This window comes from Rhinoderma darwinii (genome assembly GCF_050947455.1).
Source record: "Rhinoderma darwinii isolate aRhiDar2 chromosome 5 unlocalized genomic scaffold, aRhiDar2.hap1 SUPER_5_unloc_39, whole genome shotgun sequence".
Classification (NCBI taxonomy): Eukaryota; Metazoa; Chordata; class Amphibia; order Anura; family Rhinodermatidae; genus Rhinoderma; species Rhinoderma darwinii.
In genome coordinates, this window is record NW_027461797.1 from 905,557 (window position 1) to 919,477 (window position 13,921).

General features: G+C 47.8%; 10 non-coding genes across 10 annotated transcripts; all 10 read right to left on the reverse strand.

Annotated features, from left to right (window-relative positions):
* Window positions 1-45: 45 nt before the first annotated feature.
* On the reverse strand, window positions 46-236 carry LOC142691871 (U2 spliceosomal RNA). The gene has a single exon (XR_012860382.1). It is a non-coding gene; the product is annotated as a U2 spliceosomal RNA (small nuclear RNA).
* A 1,292-nt stretch (window positions 237-1,528) lies between these two features.
* On the reverse strand, window positions 1,529-1,719 carry LOC142691872 (U2 spliceosomal RNA). Its single transcript, XR_012860383.1, has one exon. It is a non-coding gene; the product is annotated as a U2 spliceosomal RNA (small nuclear RNA).
* Window positions 1,720-3,002: 1,283 nt separating this feature from the next.
* LOC142692095 (U2 spliceosomal RNA) lies at window positions 3,003-3,193 on the reverse strand. Its single transcript, XR_012860584.1, has one exon. It is a non-coding gene; the product is annotated as a U2 spliceosomal RNA (small nuclear RNA).
* A 1,288-nt stretch (window positions 3,194-4,481) lies between these two features.
* LOC142691873 (U2 spliceosomal RNA) lies at window positions 4,482-4,672 on the reverse strand. The gene has a single exon (XR_012860384.1). It is a non-coding gene; the product is annotated as a U2 spliceosomal RNA (small nuclear RNA).
* Window positions 4,673-5,968: 1,296 nt separating this feature from the next.
* Window positions 5,969-6,159, reverse strand: LOC142691851 (U2 spliceosomal RNA). The gene has a single exon (XR_012860364.1). It is a non-coding gene; the product is annotated as a U2 spliceosomal RNA (small nuclear RNA).
* A 1,292-nt stretch (window positions 6,160-7,451) lies between these two features.
* Window positions 7,452-7,642, reverse strand: LOC142691874 (U2 spliceosomal RNA). The gene has a single exon (XR_012860385.1). It is a non-coding gene; the product is annotated as a U2 spliceosomal RNA (small nuclear RNA).
* Window positions 7,643-8,934: 1,292 nt separating this feature from the next.
* LOC142691875 (U2 spliceosomal RNA) lies at window positions 8,935-9,125 on the reverse strand. Its single transcript, XR_012860386.1, has one exon. It is a non-coding gene; the product is annotated as a U2 spliceosomal RNA (small nuclear RNA).
* A 1,296-nt stretch (window positions 9,126-10,421) lies between these two features.
* LOC142691876 (U2 spliceosomal RNA) lies at window positions 10,422-10,612 on the reverse strand. The gene has a single exon (XR_012860387.1). It is a non-coding gene; the product is annotated as a U2 spliceosomal RNA (small nuclear RNA).
* A 1,285-nt stretch (window positions 10,613-11,897) lies between these two features.
* LOC142692147 (U2 spliceosomal RNA) lies at window positions 11,898-12,087 on the reverse strand. The gene has a single exon (XR_012860631.1). It is a non-coding gene; the product is annotated as a U2 spliceosomal RNA (small nuclear RNA).
* Window positions 12,088-13,383: 1,296 nt separating this feature from the next.
* LOC142691877 (U2 spliceosomal RNA) lies at window positions 13,384-13,574 on the reverse strand. Its single transcript, XR_012860388.1, has one exon. It is a non-coding gene; the product is annotated as a U2 spliceosomal RNA (small nuclear RNA).
* Between the last annotated feature and the right edge of the window lie 347 nt (window positions 13,575-13,921).

Here is a 13,921-nt window from a genome sequence, read left to right on the forward strand (position 1 = left end):
AGACAAAAAACACTTTTGGAATCTGCTTTTAGTCAACACATAAGGAAAGGGTGCACCGGTCCTGGAAATACTGCAATACCAGGTCAATGCGTGGAGTGGACAGAGCAAGCTCTATTTCCATCTCCCTGTTCTAAAAATCCATTTAATATATGGTCCCCAGATAGGGGACGTATCAGATATTAAACTGATAAGAACAGATACTACACTTGATCTTAGCCAAAAGGCCGAGAAGCGATAACCCGAACGGGCCGCGCGTTGCCCGAGCCTGCCCGATACTGCTGTTCAGCCCTTGCAGCGATTCAGCCTACTTCTAGGCAATTCCATGGGGCCCTGCAGGCTCACACACTCACAGCTACACGGGAGGTGAATAAAGGCCGGAGAGGAAGCCAGACAGGATTTGCTTCTTTTGCTTGCACCACAATGCAGTGCTGAAAGAGGAGGAATCTACATAAAAACGCCTTCCTGGCAACGCCCAAATGCCCTGCTGCCATGCAGATAAACACTGGCAGCGGCAGCAAGTGCATGCCCACAGCCACCCCTTGTTCCTTCACACCTTGTATCAGCTGTAATCCAGTCCAGTCCAGTGCTGCCTGCTGAGCAGCACTGACCAACACTGCCTGGGCCCAGGCTTTTATCTCTGAGGCCCCATTATGATGTCAGAAAGCTGGCTCTGGAATCCTGAGGGCTCCACTATGACACGTGCAAAGTTCCGTCTGAACTTTATATAAGACGGTGAGGCTCAGTCAGTCACTCAGTGTTGCCTGAGAGGGCAACACTGCAACAGCCGGCCGCCAGGCTGTCTTTTTTTTGCACAGCTAGTTGCCTCCAGGAGGCCACAAGAGGGAGACAAGGGACTGCAAAATGGAAAATAGGCATCCACCAACTTTACAGACAACTTCTCCTTGCTCCTACAACCTCCATCCTTGCACAGTTTGTTATTCTTCTAGGTAACATAGTAACAAATCCAAATTGCTGCTCTCTTTGTAGGCAAGCAAGGCTTTGTTGCAACTGCAATTCTTACTTCTTCTTGAAATGTAGGGACGACAGTACATTCCATCACATCCATCTAGTGTACACAGGTAGGTCCATTGTGGCGGGCAGGCGAGCGGGCGGGCTGCTTTATTGGCTGTTTGCTGTTCCCCTACTCCACTCCACTATTTGACTGTTGTGCTGCATCAATCAATCAATCAATCAATCAATCAATCAATCAATCAATCAATCAATCAATCAGTGGCTGGCTCAGGTGCAGCTCTTTAACTTACCTAAAAGGGAGGGCGGAGAGAAGACAAGGAAGGTGAATGAGGTGTTCCAATGTGAAATGCCGGAAACACAGAAACACAGACGACACACAACAAGAGGTGGCAATCTATTCATTAATTGCATTTAATCAATGAGCTCATTATCACTCATGCATTGTCCAACAGGTGTTGAAATAATGGGATTAAAAGGGGAGATCCCTTCAGAAAGACAGAAACAATAGCAAAGACAAAAAACACTTTTGGAATCTGCTTTTAGTCAACACATAAGGAAAGGGTGCACCGGTCCTGGAAATACTGCAATACCAGGTCAATGCGTGGAGTGGACAGAGCAAGCTCTATTTCCATCTCCCTGTTCTAAAAATCCATTTAATATATGGTCCCCAGATAGGGGACGTATCAGATATTAAACTGATAAGAACAGATACTACACTTGATCTTAGCCAAAAGGCCGAGAAGCGATAACCCGAACGGGCCGCGCGTTGCCCGAGCCTGCCCGATACTGCTGTTCAGCCCTTGCAGCGATTCAGCCTACTTCTAGGCAATTCCATGGGGCCCTGCAGGCTCACACACTCACAGCTACACGGGAGGTGAATAAAGGCCGGAGAGGAAGCCAGACAGGATTTGCTTCTTTTGCTTGCACCACAATGCAGTGCTGAAAGAGGAGGAATCGACATAAAAACGCCTTCCTGGCAACGCCCAAATGCCCTGCTGCCATGCAGATAAACACTGGCAGCGGCAGCAAGTGCATGCCCACAGCCACCCCTTGTTCCTTCACACCTTGTATCAGCTGTAATCCAGTCCAGTCCAGTGCTGCCTGCTGAGCAGCACTGACCAATACTGCCTGGGCCCAGGCTTTTATCTCTGAGGCCCCATTATGATGTCAGAAAGCTGGCTCTGGAATCCTGAGGGCTCCACTATGACACGTGCAAAGTTCCGTCTGAACTTTATATAAGACGGTGAGGCTCAGTCAGTCACTCAGTGTTGCCTGAGAGGGCAACACTGCAACAGCCGGCCGCCAGGCTGTCTTTTTTTGCACAGCTAGTTGCCTCCAGGAGGCCACAAGAGGGAGACAAGGGACTGCAAAATGGAAAATAGGCATCCACCAACTTTACAGACAACTTCTCCTTGCTCCTACAACCTCCATCCTTGCACAGTTTGTTATTCTTCTAGGTAACATAGTAACAAATCCAAATTGCTGCTCTCTTTGTAGGCAAGCAAGGCTTTGTTGCAACTGCAATTCTTACTTCTTCTTGAAATGTAGGGACGACAGTACATTCCATCACATCCATCTAGTGTACACAGGTAGGTCCATTGTGGCGGGCAGGCGAGCGGGCGGGCTGCTTTATTGGCTGTTTGCTGTTCCCCTACTCCACTCCACTATTTGACTGTTGTGCTGCATCAATCAATCAATCAATCAATCAATCAATCAATCAATCAATCAATCAATCAATCAGTGGCTGGCTCAGGTGCAGCTCTTTAACTTACCTAAAAGGGAGGGCGGAGAGAAGACAAGGAAGGTGAATGAGGTGTTCCAATGTGAAATGCCGGAAACACAGAAGACACACAACAAGAGGTGGCAATCTATTCATTAATTGCATTTAATCAATGAGCTCATTATCACTCATGCATTGTCCAACAGGTGTTGAAATAATGGGATTAAAAGGGGAGATCCCTTCAGAAAGACAGAAACAATAGCAAAGACAAAAAACACTTTTGGAATCTGCTTTTAGTCAACACATAAGGAAAGGGTGCACCGGTCCTGGAAATACTGCAATACCAGGTCAATGCGTGGAGTGGACAGAGCAAGCTCTATTTCCATCTCCCTGTTCTAAAAATCCATTTAATATATGGTCCCCAGATAGGGGACGTATCAGATATTAAACTGATAAGAACAGATACTACACTTGATCTTAGCCAAAAGGCAGAGAAGCGATAACCCGAACGGGCCGCGCGTTGCCCGAGCCTGCCCGATACTGCTGTTCAGCCCTTGCAGCGATTCAGCCTACTTCTAGGCAATTCCATGGGGCCCTGCAGGCTCACACACTCACAGCTACACGGGAGGTGAATAAAGGCCGGAGAGGAAGCCAGACAGGATTTGCTTCTTTTGCTTGCACCACAATGCAGTGCTGAAAGAGGAGGAATCTACATAAAAACGCCTTCCTGGCAACGCCCAAATGCCCTGCTGCCATGCAGATAAACACTGGCAGCGGCAGCAAGTGCATGCCCACAGCCACCCCTTGTTCCTTCACACCTTGTATCAGCTGTAATCCAGTCCAGTCCAGTGCTGCCTGCTGAGCAGCACTGACCAACACTGCCTGGGCCCAGGCTTTTATCTCTGAGGCCCCATTATGATGTCAGAAAGCTGGCTCTGGAATCCTGAGGGCTCCACTATGACACGTGCAAAGTTCCGTCTGAACTTTATATAAGACGGTGAGGCTCAGTCAGTCACTCAGTGTTGCCTGAGAGGGCAACACTGCAACAGCCGGCCGCCAGGCTGTCTTTTTTTTGCACAGCTAGTTGCCTCCAGGAGGCCACAAGAGGGAGACAAGGGACTGCAAAATGGAAAATAGGCATCCACCAACTTTACAGACAACTTCTCCTTGCTCCTACAACCTCCATCCTTGCACAGTTTGTTATTCTTCTAGGTAACATAGTAACAAATCCAAATTGCTGCTCTCTTTGTAGGCAAGCAAGGCTTTGTTGCAACTGCAATTCTTACTTCTTCTTGAAATGTAGGGACGACAGTACATTCCATCACATCCATCTAGTGTACACAGGTAGGTCCATTGTGGCGGGCAGGCGAGCGGGCGGGCTGCTTTATTGGCTGTTTGCTGTTCCCCTACTCCACTCCACTATTTGACTGTTGTGCTGCATCAATCAATCAATCAATCAATCAATCAATCAATCAATCAATCAATCAATCAGTGGCTGGCTCAGGTGCAGCTCTTTAACTTACCTAAAAGGGAGGGCGGAGAGAAGACAAGGAAGGTGAATGAGGTGTTCCAATGTGAAATGCCGGAAACACAGAAACACAGACGACACACAACAAGAGGTGGCAATCTATTCATTAATTGCATTTAATCAATGAGCTCATTATCACTCATGCATTGTCCAACAGGTGTTGAAATAATGGGATTAAAAGGGGAGATCCCTTCAGAAAGACAGAAACAATAGCAAAGACAAAAAACACATTTGGAATCTGCTTTTAGTCAACACATAAGGAAAGGGTGCACCGGTCCTGGAAATACTGCAATACCAGGTCAATGCGTGGAGTGGACAGAGCAAGCTCTATTTCCATCTCCCTGTTCTAAAAATCCATTTAATATATGGTCCCCAGATAGGGGACGTATCAGATATTAAACTGATAAGAACAGATACTACACTTGATCTTAGCCAAAAGGCCGAGAAGCGATAACCCGAACGGGCCGCGCGTTGCCCGAGCCTGCCCGATACTGCTGTTCAGCCCTTGCAGCGATTCAGCCTACTTCTAGGCAATTCCATGGGGCCCTGCAGGCTCACACACTCACAGCTACACGGGAGGTGAATAAAGGCCGGAGAGGAAGCCAGACAGGATTTGCTTCTTTTGCTTGCACCACAATGCAGTGCTGAAAGAGGAGGAATCTACATAAAAACGCCTTCCTGGCAACGCCCAAATGCCCTGCTGCCATGCAGATAAACACTGGCAGCGGCAGCAAGTGCATGCCCACAGCCACCCCTTGTTCCTTCACACCTTGTATCAGCTGTAATCCAGTCCAGTCCAGTGCTGCCTGCTGAGCAGCACTGACCAACACTGCCTGGGCCCAGGCTTTTATCTCTGAGGCCCCATTATGATGTCAGAAAGCTGGCTCTGGAATCCTGAGGGCTCCACTATGACACGTGCAAAGTTCCGTCTGAACTTTATATAAGACGGTGAGGCTCAGTCAGTCACTCAGTGTTGCCTGAGAGGGCAACACTGCAACAGCCGGCCGCCAGGCTGTCTTTTTTTTGCACAGCTAGTTGCCTCCAGGAGGCCACAAGAGGGAGACAAGGGACTGCAAAATGGAAAATAGGCATCCACCAACTTTACAGACAACTTCTCCTTGCTCCTACAACCTCCATCCTTGCACAGTTTGTTATTCTTCTAGGTAACATAGTAACAAATCCAAATTGCTGCTCTCTTTGTAGGCAAGCAAGGCTTTGTTGCAACTGCAATTCTTACTTCTTCTTGAAATGTAGGGACGACAGTACATTCCATCACATCCATCTAGTGTACACAGGTAGGTCCATTGTGGCGGGCAGGCGAGCGGGCGGGCTGCTTTATTGGCTGTTTGCTGTTCCCCTACTCCACTCCACTATTTGACTGTTGTGCTGCATCAATCAATCAATCAATCAATCAATCAATCAATCAATCAATCAATCAATCAATCAATCAGTGGCTGGCTCAGGTGCAGCTCTTTAACTTACCTAAAAGGGAGGGCGGAGAGAAGACAAGGAAGGTGAATGAGGTGTTCCAATGTGAAATGCCGGAAACACAGAAACACAGACGACACACAACAAGAGGTGGCAATCTATTCATTAATTGCATTTAATCAATGAGCTCATTATCACTCATGCATTGTCCAACAGGTGTTGAAATAATGGGATTAAAAGGGGAGATCCCTTCAGAAAGACAGAAACAATAGCAAAGACAAAAAACACTTTTGGAATCTGCTTTTAGTCAACACATAAGGAAAGGGTGCACCGGTCCTGGAAATACTGCAATACCAGGTCAATGCGTGGAGTGGACAGAGCAAGCTCTATTTCCATCTCCCTGTTCTAAAAATCAATTTAATATATGGTCCCCAGATAGGGGACGTATCAGATATTAAACTGATAAGAACAGATACTACACTTGATCTTAGCCAAAAGGCCGAGAAGCGATAACCCGAACGGGCCGCGCGTTGCCCGAGCCTGCCCGATACTGCTGTTCAGCCCTTGCAGCGATTCAGCCTACTTCTAGGCAATTCCATGGGGCCCTGCAGGCTCACACACTCACAGCTACACGGGAGGTGAATAAAGGCCGGAGAGGAAGCCAGACAGGATTTGCTTCTTTTGCTTGCACCACAATGCAGTGCTGAAAGAGGAGGAATCTACATAAAAACGCCTTCCTGGCAACGCCCAAATGCCCTGCTGCCATGCAGATAAACACTGGCAGCGGCAGCAAGTGCATGCCCACAGCCACCCCTTGTTCCTTCACAAATTGTATCAGCTGTAATCCAGTCCAGTCCAGTGCTGCCTGCTGAGCAGCACTGACCAACACTGCCTGGGCCCAGGCTTTTATCTCTGAGGCCCCATTATGATGTCAGAAAGCTGGCTCTGGAATCCTGAGGGCTCCACTATGACACGTGCAAAGTTCCGTCTGAACTTTATATAAGACGGTGAGGCTCAGTCAGTCACTCAGTGTTGCCTGAGAGGGCAACACTGCAACAGCCGGCCGCCAGGCTGTCTTTTTTTTGCACAGCTAGTTGCCTCCAGGAGGCCACAAGAGGGAGACAAGGGACTGCAAAATGGAAAATAGGCATCCACCAACTTTACAGACAACTTCTCCTTGCTCCTACAACCTCCATCCTTGCACAGTTTGTTATTCTTCTAGGTAACATAGTAACAAATCCAAATTGCTGCTCTCTTTGTAGGCAAGCAAGGCTTTGTTGCAACTGCAATTCTTACTTCTTCTTGAAATGTAGGGACGACAGTACATTCCATCACATCCATCTAGTGTACACAGGTAGGTCCATTGTGGCGGGCAGGCGAGCGGGCGGGCTGCTTTATTGGCTGTTTGCTGTTCCCCTACTCCACTCCACTATTTGACTGTTGTGCTGCATCAATCAATCAATCAATCAATCAATCAATCAATCAATCAATCAATCAATCAATCAGTGGCTGGCTCAGGTGCAGCTCTTTAACTTACCTAAAAGGGAGGGCGGAGAGAAGACAAGGAAGGTGAATGAGGTGTTCCAATGTGAAATGCCGGAAACACAGAAACACAGACGACACACAACAAGAGGTGGCAATCTATTCATTAATTGCATTTAATCAATGAGCTCATTATCACTCATGCATTGTCCAACAGGTGTTGAAATAATGGGATTAAAAGGGGAGATCCCTTCAGAAAGACAGAAACAATAGCAAAGACAAAAAACACTTTTGGAATCTGCTTTTAGTCAACACATAAGGAAAGGGTGCACCGGTCCTGGAAATACTGCAATACCAGGTCAATGCGTGGAGTGGACAGAGCAAGCTCTATTTCCATCTCCCTGTTCTAAAAATCCATTTAATATATGGTCCCCAGATAGGGGACGTATCAGATATTAAACTGATAAGAACAGATACTACACTTGATCTTAGCCAAAAGGCCGAGAAGCGATAACCCGAACGGGCCGCGCGTTGCCCGAGCCTGCCCGATACTGCTGTTCAGCCCTTGCAGCGATTCAGCCTACTTCTAGGCAATTCCATGGGGCCCTGCAGGCTCACACACTCACAGCTACACGGGAGGTGAATAAAGGCCGGAGAGGAAGCCAGACAGGATTTGCTTCTTTTGCTTGCACCACAATGCAGTGCTGAAAGAGGAGGAATCTACATAAAAACGCCTTCCTGGCAACGCCCAAATGCCCTGCTGCCATGCAGATAAACACTGGCAGCGGCAGCAAGTGCATGCCCACAGCCACCCCTTGTTCCTTCACACCTTGTATCAGCTGTAATCCAGTCCAGTCCAGTGCTGCCTGCTGAGCAGCACTGACCAACACTGCCTGGGCCCAGGCTTTTATCTCTGAGGCCCCATTATGATGTCAGAAAGCTGGCTCTGGAATCCTGAGGGCTCCACTATGACACGTGCAAAGTTCCGTCTGAACTTTATATAAGACGGTGAGGCTCAGTCAGTCACTCAGTGTTGCCTGAGAGGGCAACACTGCAACAGCCGGCCGCCAGGCTGTCTTTTTTTTGCACAGCTAGTTGCCTCCAGGAGGCCACAAGAGGGAGACAAGGGACTGCAAAATGGAAAATAGGCATCCACCAACTTTACAGACAACTTCTCCTTGCTCCTACAACCTCCATCCTTGCACAGTTTGTTATTCTTCTAGGTAACATAGTAACAAATCCAAATTGCTGCTCTCTTTGTAGGCAAGCAAGGCTTTGTTGCAACTGCAATTCTTACTTCTTCTTGAAATGTAGGGACGACAGTACATTCCATCACATCCATCTAGTGTACACAGGTAGGTCCATTGTGGCGGGCAGGCGAGCGGGCGGGCTGCTTTATTGGCTGTTTGCTGTTCCCCTACTCCACTCCACTATTTGACTGTTGTGCTGCATCAATCAATCAATCAATCAATCAATCAATCAATCAATCAATCAATCAATCAATCAGTGGCTGGCTCAGGTGCAGCTCTTTAACTTACCTAAAAGGGAGGGCGGAGAGAAGACAAGGAAGGTGAATGAGGTGTTCCAATGTGAAATGCCGGAAACACAGAAACACAGACGACACACAACAAGAGGTGGCAATCTATTCATTAATTGCATTTAATCAATGAGCTCATTATCACTCATGCATTGTCCAACAGGTGTTGAAATAATGGGATTAAAAGGGGAGATCCCTTCAGAAAGACAGAAACAATAGCAAAGACAAAAAACACTTTTGGAATCTGCTTTTAGTCAACACATAAGGAAAGGGTGCACCGGTCCTGGAAATACTGCAATACCAGGTCAATGCGTGGAGTGGACAGAGCAAGCTCTATTTCCATCTCCCTGTTCTAAAAATCCATTTAATATATGGTCCCCAGATAGGGGACGTATCAGATATTAAACTGATAAGAACAGATACTACACTTGATCTTAGCCAAAAGGCCGAGAAGCGATAACCCGAACGGGCCGCGCGTTGCCCGAGCCTGCCCGATACTGCTGTTCAGCCCTTGCAGCGATTCAGCCTACTTCTAGGCAATTCCATGGGGCCCTGCAGGCTCACACACTCACAGCTACACGGGAGGTGAATAAAGGCCGGAGAGGAAGCCAGACAGGATTTGCTTCTTTTGCTTGCACCACAATGCAGTGCTGAAAGAGGAGGAATCTACATAAAAATGCCTTCCTGGCAACGCCCAAATGCCCTGCTGCCATGCAGATAAACACTGGCAGCGGCAGCAAGTGCATGCCCACAGCCACCCCTTGTTCCTTCACACCTTGTATCAGCTGTAATCCAGTCCAGTCCAGTGCTGCCTGCTGAGCAGCACTGACCAACACTGCCTGGGCCCAGGCTTTTATCTCTGAGGCCCCATTATGATGTCAGAAAGCTGGCTCTGGAATCCTGAGGGCTCCACTATGACACGTGCAAAGTTCCGTCTGAACTTTATATAAGACGGTGAGGCTCAGTCAGTCACTCAGTGTTGCCTGAGAGGGCAACACTGCAACAGCCGGCCGCCAGGCTGTCTTTTTTTTGCACAGCTAGTTGCCTCCAGGAGGCCACAAGAGGGAGACAAGGGACTGCAAAATGGAAAATAGGCATCCACCAACTTTACAGACAACTTCTCCTTGCTCCTACAACCTCCATCCTTGCACAGTTTGTTATTCTTCTAGGTAACATAGTAACAAATCCAAATTGCTGCTCTCTTTGTAGGCAAGCAAGGCTTTGTTGCAATTGCAATTCTTACTTCTTCTTGAAATGTAGGGACGACAGTACATTCCATCACATCCATCTAGTGTACACAGGTAGGTCCATTGTGGCGGGCAGGCGAGCGGGCGGGCTGCTTTATTGGCTGTTTGCTGTTCCCCTACTCCACTCCACTATTTGACTGTTGTGCTGCATCAATCAATCAATCAATCAATCAATCAATCAATCAATCAATCAATCAATCAATCAATCAGTGGCTGGCTCAGGTGCAGCTCTTTAACTTACCTAAAAGGGAGGGCGGAGAGAAGACAAGGAAGGTGAATGAGGTGTTCCAATGTGAAATGCCGGAAACACAGAAACACAGACGACACACAACAAGAGGTGGCAATCTATTCATTAATTGCATTTAATCAATGAGCTCATTATCACTCATGCATTGTCCAACAGGTGTTGAAATAATGGGATTAAAAGGGGAGATCCCTTCAGAAAGACAGAAACAATAGCAAAGACAAAAAACACTTTTGGAATCTGCTTTTAGTCAACACATAAGGAAAGGGTGCACCGGTCCTGGAAATACTGCAATACCAGGTCAATGCGTGGAGTGGACAGAGCAAGCTCTATTTCCATCTCCCTGTTCTAAAAATCCATTTAATATATGGTCCCCAGATAGGGGACGTATCAGATATTAAACTGATAAGAACAGATACTACACTTGATCTTAGCCAAAAGGCCGAGAAGCGATAACCCGAACGGGCCGCGCGTTGCCCGAGCCTGCCCGATACTGCTGTTCAGCCCTTGCAGCGATTCAGCCTACTTCTAGGCAATTCCATGGGGCCCTGCAGGCTCACACACTCACAGCTACACGGGAGGTGAATAAAGGCCGGAGAGGAAGCCAGACAGGATTTGCTTCTTTTGCTTGCACCACAATGCAGTGCTGAAAGAGGAGGAATCTACATAAAAACGCCTTCCTGGCAACGCCCAAATGCCCTGCTGCCATGCAGATAAACACTGGCAGCGGCAGCAAGTGCATGCCCACAGCCACCCCTTGTTCCTTCACACCTTGTATCAGCTGTAATCCAGTCCAGTCCAGTGCTGCCTGCTGAGCAGCACTGACCAACACTGCCTGGGCCCAGGCTTTTATCTCTGAGGCCCCATTATGATGTCAGAAAGCTGGCTCTGGAATCCTGAGGGCTCCACTATGACACGTGCAAAGTTCCGTCTGAACTTTATATAAGACGGTGAGGCTCAGTCAGTCACTCAGTGTTGCCTGAGAGGGCAACACTGCAACAGCCGGCCGCCAGGCTGTCTTTTTTTTGCACAGCTAGTTGCCTCCAGGAGGCCACAAGAGGGAGACAAGGGACTGCAAAATGGAAAATAGGCATCCACCAACTTTACAGACAACTTCTCCTTGCTCCTACAACCTCCATCCTTGCACAGTTTGTTATTCTTCTAGGTAACATAGTAACAAATCCAAATTGCTGCTCTCTTTGTAGGCAAGCAAGGCTTTGTTGCAACTGCAATTCTTACTTCTTCTTGAAATGTAGGGACGACAGTACATTCCATCACATCCATCTAGTGTACACAGGTAGGTCCATTGTGGCGGGCAGGCGAGCGGGCGGGCTGCTTTATTGGCTGTTTGCTGTTCCCCTACTCCACTCCACTATTTGACTGTTGTGCTGCATCAATCAATCAATCAATCAATCAATCAATCAATCAATCAATCAATCAAGTGGCTGGCTCAGGTGCAGCTCTTTAACTTACCTAAAAGGGAGGGCGGAGAGAAGACAAGGAAGGTGAATGAGGTGTTCCAATGTGAAATGCCGGAAACACAGAAACACAGACGACACACAACAAGAGGTGGCAATCTATTCATTAATTGCATTTAATCAATGAGCTCATTATCACTCATGCATTGTCCAACAGGTGTTGAAATAATGGGATTAAAAGGGGAGATCCCTTCAGAAAGACAGAAACAATAGCAAAGACAAAAAACACTTTTGGAATCTGCTTTTAGTCAACACATAAGGAAAGGGTGCACCGGTCCTGGAAATACTGCAATACCAGGTCAATGCGTGGAGTGGACAGAGCAAGCTCTATTTCCATCTCCCTGTTCTAAAAATCATTTAATATATGGTCCCCAGATAGGGGACGTATCAGATATTAAACTGATAAGAACAGATACTACACTTGATCTTAGCCAAAAGGCCGAGAAGCGATAACCCGAACGGGCCGCGCGTTGCCCGAGCCTGCCCGATACTGCTGTTCAGCCCTTGCAGCGATTCAGCCTACTTCTAGGCAATTCCATGGGGCCCTGCAGGCTCACACACTCACAGCTACACGGGAGGTGAATAAAGGCCGGAGAGGAAGCCAGACAGGATTTGCTTCTTTTGCTTGCACCACAATGCAGTGCTGAAAGAGGAGGAATCTACATAAAAACGCCTTCCTGGCAACGCCCAAATGCCCTGCTGCCATGCAGATAAACACTGGCAGCGGCAGCAAGTGCATGCCCACAGCCACCCCTTGTTCCTTCACACCTTGTATCAGCTGTAATCCAGTCCAGTCCAGTGCTGCCTGCTGAGCAGCACTGACCAACACTGCCTGGGCCCAGGCTTTTATCTCTGAGGCCCCATTATGATGTCAGAAAGCTGGCTCTGGAATCCTGAGGGCTCCACTATGACACGTGCAAAGTTCCGTCTGAACTTTATATAAGACGGTGAGGCTCAGTCAGTCACTCAGTGTTGCCTGAGAGGGCAACACTGCAACAGCCGGCCGCCAGGCTGTCTTTTTTTTGCACAGCTAGTTGCCTCCAGGAGGCCACAAGAGGGAGACAAGGGACTGCAAAATGGAAAATAGGCATCCACCAACTTTACAGACAACTTCTCCTTGCTCCTACAACCTCCATCCTTGCACAGTTTGTTATTCTTCTAGGTAACATAGTAACAAATCCAAATTGCTGCTCTCTTTGTAGGCAAGCAAGGCTTTGTTGCAACTGCAATTCTTACTTCTTCTTGAAATGTAGGGACGACAGTACATTCCATCACATCCATCTAGTGTACACAGGTAGGTCCATTGTGGCGGGCAGGCGAGCGGGCGGGCTGCTTTATTGGCTGTTTGCTGTTCCCCTACTCCACTCCACTATTTGACTGTTGTGCTGCATCAATCAATCAATCAATCAATCAATCAATCAATCAATCAATCAATCAATCAATCAATCAGTGGCTGGCTCAGGTGCAGCTCTTTAACTTACCTAAAAGGGAGGGCGGAGAGAAGACAAGGAAGGTGAATGAGGTGTTCCAATGTGAAATGCCGGAAACACAGAAACACAGACGACACACAACAAGAGGTGGCAATCTATTCATTAATTGCATTTAATCAATGAGCTCATTATCACTCATGCATTGTCCAACAGGTGTTGAAATAATGGGATTAAAAGGGGAGATCCCTTCAGAAAGACAGAAACAATAGCAAAGACAAAAAACACTTTTGGAATCTGCTTTTAGTCAACACATAAGGAAAGGGTGCACCGGTCCTGGAAATACTGCAATACCAGGTCAATGCGTGGAGTGGACAGAGCAAGCTCTATTTCCATCTCCCTGTTCTAAAAATCCATTTAATATATGGTCCCCAGATAGGGGACGTATCAGATATTAAACTGATAAGAACAGATACTACACTTGATCTTAGCCAAAAGGCCGAGAAGCGATAACCCGAACGGGCCGCGCGTTGCCCGAGCCTGCCCGATACTGCTGTTCAGCCCTTGCAGCGATTCAGCCTACTTCTAGGCAATTCCATGGGGCCCTGCAGGCTCACACACTCACAGCTACACGGGAGGTGAATAAAGGCCGGAGAGGAAGCCAGACAGGATTTGCTTCTTTTGCTTGCACCACAATGCAGTGCTGAAAGAGGAGGAATCTACATAAAAACGCCTTCCTGGCAACGCCCAAATGCCCTGCTGCCATGCAGATAAACACTGGCAGCGGCAGCAAGTGCATGCCCACAGCCACCCCTTGTTCCTTCACACCTTGTATCAGCTGTAATCCAGTCCAGTCCA